Here is a 6,674-nt window from a genome sequence, read left to right on the forward strand (position 1 = left end):
GTTTCCTGTCAAAGTGCAGGTGATCACAAAGGCTGTAGGGCCCAGAATGCTTTGTGGTGGTGGAAGGTCTTCTATGACAGGGAAATCTTTTTTTAGTTTTTTTTTTTTTTTTTTTAAATCTGGACCATTTAAAAGTCTTTATTGAATTTGTTACAATATTGCTTCAGTTGTTTATATTCTGGTTTTTCAGCCCTGAGATGTGTGGGATCTTAGCTCCCAAACCAGGGATCAAATCTGACTCCCTGCATTGGGAAGGTGAGGTCTCAACCACGGGACTCTCAGGGAAGTCCTGACAGAGTGCTCTTAATTTACGTTTGCTTCTGTTTTTTAGCTGGAAGAAATCATTTTACACTGTCACAGGACAGAGTTGTAATCTGGGGCTCACAACTGACAGAGCTCATTTCACGTAACTGCTCTCAGTTCTATCACATTTCTCATCATCACACACAAATTCTTCCCTCCGAGCAGATGGAAGGATACACACCCTCTCCCCCTCTCCGCTGAGGCTACATCCGTGGTGAAAATTGCAACCATACTTCCGAGCCTTGCTCAAGCATTCCCACCTGTGGAATGTCTTCATGGCTCACCCAGGCAGAATTACAACAGGTCTTCCCATAGCACTTGGTTCTCTATTTCATCAGCTTGTTTACAGGCTTCTTTGTGTGTGTGTGTCTCTCAGTCGTGTCTGATTCTTTGCAACCCCATGGATCGTAGCCCACCAGTCTCCTCCATCCATGGGACTCTCCAGGGAAGAATACTGGAGTGGGTAGCCATTCCCTTCTCCAGGGGATCTTCCCAACCCAGGGATCAAACCCAAGTCACTTACACTGCAGGCAGATTCTACACTGTCTGAGCCACCAGGGAAAACTGCTTGCAAAGGCTACGGGCATGGTGTTGTTGATCTCTGCCCCGAGCAGTATCTGACATATCTCGGAGACTAAATATTGAGTCCTGGTCTCTAGGAGAGAGAGGTCTACCTAATTAGACAAGAACCAGGACAGGACACAGAGGAAAACCGGTCGGGGTGGAGGCAGGGACGGTGCTCCTTACAGCCAACCTCTTCTGAAGGAGAAGCTATTGCTATAAAATTCCTAGCTCTGGTTTACTCTGCCTTTTGCACAGCTAGACCCACCCCTACTAGACACACACACACACACACACATCCACACACACACACAGTTCTATTAATAGATACAACTCAAGAGGGCAACTCCAAAATAACCTCATCTTCAAGGTCAGTTCAAGACCATAGAGACACCATCCTGGTCAACCCACTGAACCAATGGGTGGATGCTGGTTCCCAGATAAAAAGACCCCAATCCTCAAGGATGGAGCACTATGGAGGGTGAGTGGGGTCATGTTATGGCTTTCCTGGGCTTTAGGCACTTGTCCCCTTATAGGCCTATTCTTCTACAAAAATATATTTAAAATTATACTTTGTGACTACACTGGCATAAAGACAAGTATAATTCAGCCTTGACTAGTTTTTTTGTATATTCAATTTTATTATATTTGTCTTCTCTTTCTGATTAAAAAAACTGCAACATTTTCATGGATCCCTAAAAGTACTGGTAACTGTATTAGTCTGGGTTCGCCACAGAAAGAGAACCAGTAGGAGATATATAGATATATAAATATACAAAGAGATTTATTGTAAGCAATTAGCTCATGTGGTAACAGAGGCCAAGGAGTCCTACAGGCTTCAGCTGACAACCCGAAGAACCAGGAGAGCCAATGGCGTAAGTTCTTATCTGAGTGTGAGACTGAAGACAGAAAGTCAATGTCCCAGGCTAAGAGAGCTTGAAAGCCTCCCTGTTCTGCCTTCTTTTGTCCTATTTAGGCCTCCAACAAATTGGATGAGGCCCACCCACACTGGACAGGGCAATCTGCTCGATGGGTCCACTGATTCAAATCTCAGCCAGAAACACAAACATACCCAGGATAATGTTTAACCAGATATCTGGGCATCTCGTGGCTCAGTCAAGCTGACACATAAAATTAACCAAGCCAGGACTTTAGGAACCTTGTCTATTGAGCCTACTGGAGAAGCTGGCACTGAGGATTTAGGGAGTAAGTTACACATGGCCCTTTCCTTGGCGTTACTGCTTTGTAAATGGAACCTACAGAAGAGATAGCTCTGAGCATATGGTGGTTACCTGGGCTCACTGCCAGGGGTCTTGAGCCTGGGGGCTGGAGCCCAGGCATTTTAATCTCTAGCTGGGCAGAATAAGAAAGAAAGGGAGTCAAGGTCTTGGAGGACTGGCTTTTCATCTGTCTTTTTCTCTTTTTTCATATGCAAAATGTGTTTATTGGGATGGTTTTCCATTCACCTTGGCATAGGGTGCTTTCAGTGGTGCTTCCATCTGAAGGAGCATCCTTCTGGAAGCTTGTTTTTCCTCATAGCCTGGCAGAGGACAATAGAGCAGCCAACACACAAAACTACTGTTTATGCATGGCTAAAAGTGGTGGTGATTGAATAGCATCCTGGGCATTTCACATCCACGAAATAAGAACCAGGCATTTCTTCCTGTGTTTTCTATTCTGGAGAGGGATGAAGGAGATCCTTGGCGAGAGGCATGTTCTTGTGGCGAGGTCATCACCACCAGAAAGGACTTCATCTCTCTTTTGTCACAAACCACTTCTAACCTTAAGACACTAAAACAGTTAAGATCAATATTCTGCCATCGTTCCCCCCATTCTATTTTACTGACCCACTTGCCAGATGGGGACAGTAAGGCCTCGAGAAGGGTGTCCATTGGCTCAGTGTGTCAAGGCAGGGGGAGAAGTAGAATCGCAGCACGGGGACAAAGTAGAAGATTCGTGGAGTGTGTCTACCATGCCCTAGACCTAACCTGGGAGTGGGGCAAGGTGAGTGAGACAGGGATTCCACAGTTAAGATTTTCAGGGCAAATCCTCCCTGTCTGTATATTTAAAACACAGGCCACAGTCCATGCATCCAAGGCCCATTTCATGTAGCTTTACATCCACATCAAGGAAGTTCAATCTTTGAGAAAATAAACACTGACCCAGCTTCAAACAAGTCAGCCCTCCTGCTATTTATTTTTAGTTCTCTGGATGTGTGCAGATTGTCAACAACACAGTAAAGAAAATGCAGAAAGGCATAACTACTCAGCCAATAAGTCCTATCTCAAAGGCTCCTGGGGACAGTGTGTTATGATGACCTTTGCTAGGAGGTAACTCTGTCCCTGAGGAAGAAGTGAGATGGGTTTAATGTGGGGTAGATTAGACATTCCAGGCTGGTGCCTCCTGAGAAAAGGCGTGAGTCAGGGTGAGTGAGGCAAAGTCTGGGTCCTCAGGGACTGATCAGAATGAGGAGTCTCTGTGTGTGTGTATATGAGGGTGCAGATGAACGTGTTGTATGTGTGTTTGTGTGTGGGGGGATGGGGTGTGTATGTTGGAGGGGTGGGGCGGGATGGAGGCTAGGAATCTGGGCAAGTCTAATGATGGGTTTTGAACCAGAGAGGGGAAACTCTGGTTGTGTTCAGTTCAGTTCAGTTGCTCAGTTGTGTCTGACGCTTTGCGACCCCACGAACTGCAGCACGCCAGGCCTCCCTGTCCATCACCAACTGCCAGAGTTTATCCAAACTCATGTCCATTGAGTCAGTGATGCCACCCAACCATCTCATCCTCTGTCGTCCCCCCTTCTCCTCCTGCCCTCAATCTTTCCCAGTGTCAGGGTCTTTTTAAATGAGTCAGCTCTTCGCATGAGGTGGCCAAAGTACTGGAGTTTCAGCTTCAACATCAGTCCTTGCAATGAACACCCAGGACTGATCTCCTTTAGGATGGACATGTTGGATCCCCTTGCAGTCCAAGGGACTCTCAAGAGTCTTCTCCAACACCACAGTTCAAAAGCATCAATTCTTCAGTGCTCAGCTTTCTTTATAGTCCAACTCATACACGACCACTGGAAAAACCATAGCCATGACTAGATGGACCTTTGTTGACAAAGTAATGTCTCTGCTTTTTAATATGCTGTCTAGGTTGGTCATAACTTTCCTTCCAAGGAGTAAGCATCTTTTAATTTCATAGCTGCAGTCACCATCTGCAGTGATTTTGGAGCCCCCCAAAATAAAGTCAGCCACTGTTTCCCCATCTATTTCCCATGAAGTGATGGGACCAGATGCCATGATCTTAGTTTTCTGAATGTTGAGCTTTATGCCAACTTTTTCACTCTCCTGTTTCACTTTCATCAAGAGGCTCTTTAGTTTTTCACTTTCTGCCATAAGAGTGGTGTCATCTGCATATCTGAGGTTATTGAGATTTCTCCCGGAAATCTTGATTCCAGCTTATGCTTCTTTCAGCCCAGTGTTTCTCATGATGTACTCTGCATAGTACACATGATGTACTGTCCATATGTAGAGTCTTCTCTTATGTTGTTGGAAGAGGGTGTTTGTTATGACCAGTGCATTCTCTTGGCAAAACTCTATTAGTCTTTACCCTGCTTCATTCTGTACTCCAAGGCCAAATTTGCCTGTTACTCCAGGTGTTTCTTGACTTCCTACTTTTGCATTCCAGTCCCCTATAATGAAAAGGACATCTTTTTTGGGTGTTAGTTCTAGAAGGTCTTGTAGGTCTTCATAGAACCGTTCAGCTTCAGCTTCTTCAGCATTACTGTTCGGGGCATAGACTTGGATTACCGTGATATTAAATGGTTTGCCTTGGAAACCAACAGAGATCATTCTGTCATTTTTGAGACTCCATCCAAGTACTGCATTTCGGACTCTTTTGTTGACATGATGGCTACTCCATTTCTTCTAAGAGATTTCTGTCCTTAGATATAGATATAATGGTCATCTGAATTAAATTCACCCACTCCAGTCCATTTCAGTTCGCTGATTCCTAGAATGTCGACATTCACTCTTGCCATCTCCTGTTTGAACACTTCCAATTTGCCTTGATTCATGGACCTGACATTCCAGGTTCCTATGCAATATTGCTCTTTACAGCATCAGACCTTGCTCCTATCACCAGTCACATCCACAACTGGGTATTGTTTTTGCTTTGGCTCCATCCCTTCATTCTTTCTGGAGTTATTTCTCCACTGATCTCCAGTAGCATATTGGGCACCTACCAACCTGGGGAGTTCATCTTTCAGTGTCCTATCTTTTTGCCTTTTCATACTGTTCATGGGGTTCTCAAGGCAAGAATACTGAAGTGGTTTGCCATTCCCTTCTCCAGTGGACCACATTCTGTTAGACCTCTCCACCATGACCCGTCCGTCTTGGGTGGCCCCACACGGCATGGCTTAGTTTCATTGAGTTAGACAAGGCTGTGGTCCATGTGATCAGATTGGCTAGTTGTCTGTGATTGTGGTTTCAGTCTGTCTGCCCTCTGATGCCCTCTCTCAGCGCCTACCATCTTACTTGGGTTTCTCTTACCTTGGATGTGGGGTATCTCTTCACGGCTGCTCCAGGAAAGCGCAGCCACTGCTCCTTACCTTGGACGAGGGGTATCTCCTCTTGGCTGGTTCTCATGATGTACTCCTCTCTTCTGGTTGTGATGGGGGTCTATTTCCAGTGATTTCATGAACATTCAAAGCTTTTTTTCCTGTCAAGAGTCTATTTCTCCTTTTTTCTAGTTGGAAGTCTTTTTGAATTTCTCTTTTGCTTAAGGCAAAAGAAAGTGAAAGAGTCCTAAATGAGCCACGGAAGAGTCCAGTGAGAAAAGCATTGGCCTGGGAGTCAGGACACTCAGGTTCCAGCCCTGGCTCTGTCACAAACCACAAAACTTGTGACCTTGGGCAAGTCACTCCTTCCCCTTATCTCAGTTTCCCCATTTGTAAAAAAGACCAGTGGTTTTCAGATTTGGGGTTTCATGAACCAGTATGGATCATCACCAGTCACATCCACCAGTATGGATCATCAAACAGTCACATCACCAAAAACTATCACCAACATTTTATAAAAGAAAGACTATTTCAACACCAAATGTCTGAAGGATGAAAATCTCAAAGTTGAAAAATGGAGTAAATTTAGATTTAAGAAAAACCAACTAGTTGTTATTTTTTTCCCATATTGCCCTATCCTGGAGAAAACAGCATTGTAGACATCCACCTCTGATGCCTAGAGTTTGGTGACTATTGAATTTCACATGCTCCCAGATCCATCTTCAAGCTCTTATGTGGTAGGATGGATGAATCTTTCAGCTTTGCACCTTTGTCCAGAATTATCAGTTCTGTGAATAGTCATTCATTTCTTCTTTTGATGAGAAAATGGAAGCATCTACCACAGTAAAGAGACATTTCACCCTAAGTCATGCTGATGAAAACCTACTGCTCCTACTATTAATACTGCTACTACCATTATTGCTATCACTGCTGCTAAAGAAGGCTGAGCACTGAGGAATTTATGCTTTTGAACTGTGGTTCTGGAGAAGGCTCTTGAGAGTCCCTTGGACTGCAAGGAGATCAAACCAGTCAATCCTAAAGGAAATCAATCCTGAGTACTCCTTGGAAGGACTGAGGCTGAAGCTGAAGCTCCAAAATTCGGCCATCTGATGTCCTCACATCTGAATCACTGGAAAAGACCTTGATGCTGGAAAAGATTGAAGGCAGGAGGAGAAGGGGGCAACTGAGGATAAGATGGCTAGATAGCATCACTGAGTCAATAAACATGAGTTTGAGCAAACTCTGGGAGATAATGGGGGACAGAAGA

General features: G+C 44.7%; 1 pseudogene; it reads right to left on the reverse strand.

The window, feature by feature from the left end:
• Positions 1-2,347: 2,347 nt before the first annotated feature.
• LOC102271792 (small ribosomal subunit protein eS27-like) lies at positions 2,348-2,578 on the reverse strand (annotated as a pseudogene).
• Positions 2,579-6,674: the final 4,096 nt, after the last annotated feature.

Source organism: Bos mutus, chromosome 10 (genome assembly GCF_027580195.1).
Source record: "Bos mutus isolate GX-2022 chromosome 10, NWIPB_WYAK_1.1, whole genome shotgun sequence".
Classification (NCBI taxonomy): domain Eukaryota; kingdom Metazoa; phylum Chordata; class Mammalia; order Artiodactyla; family Bovidae; genus Bos; species Bos mutus.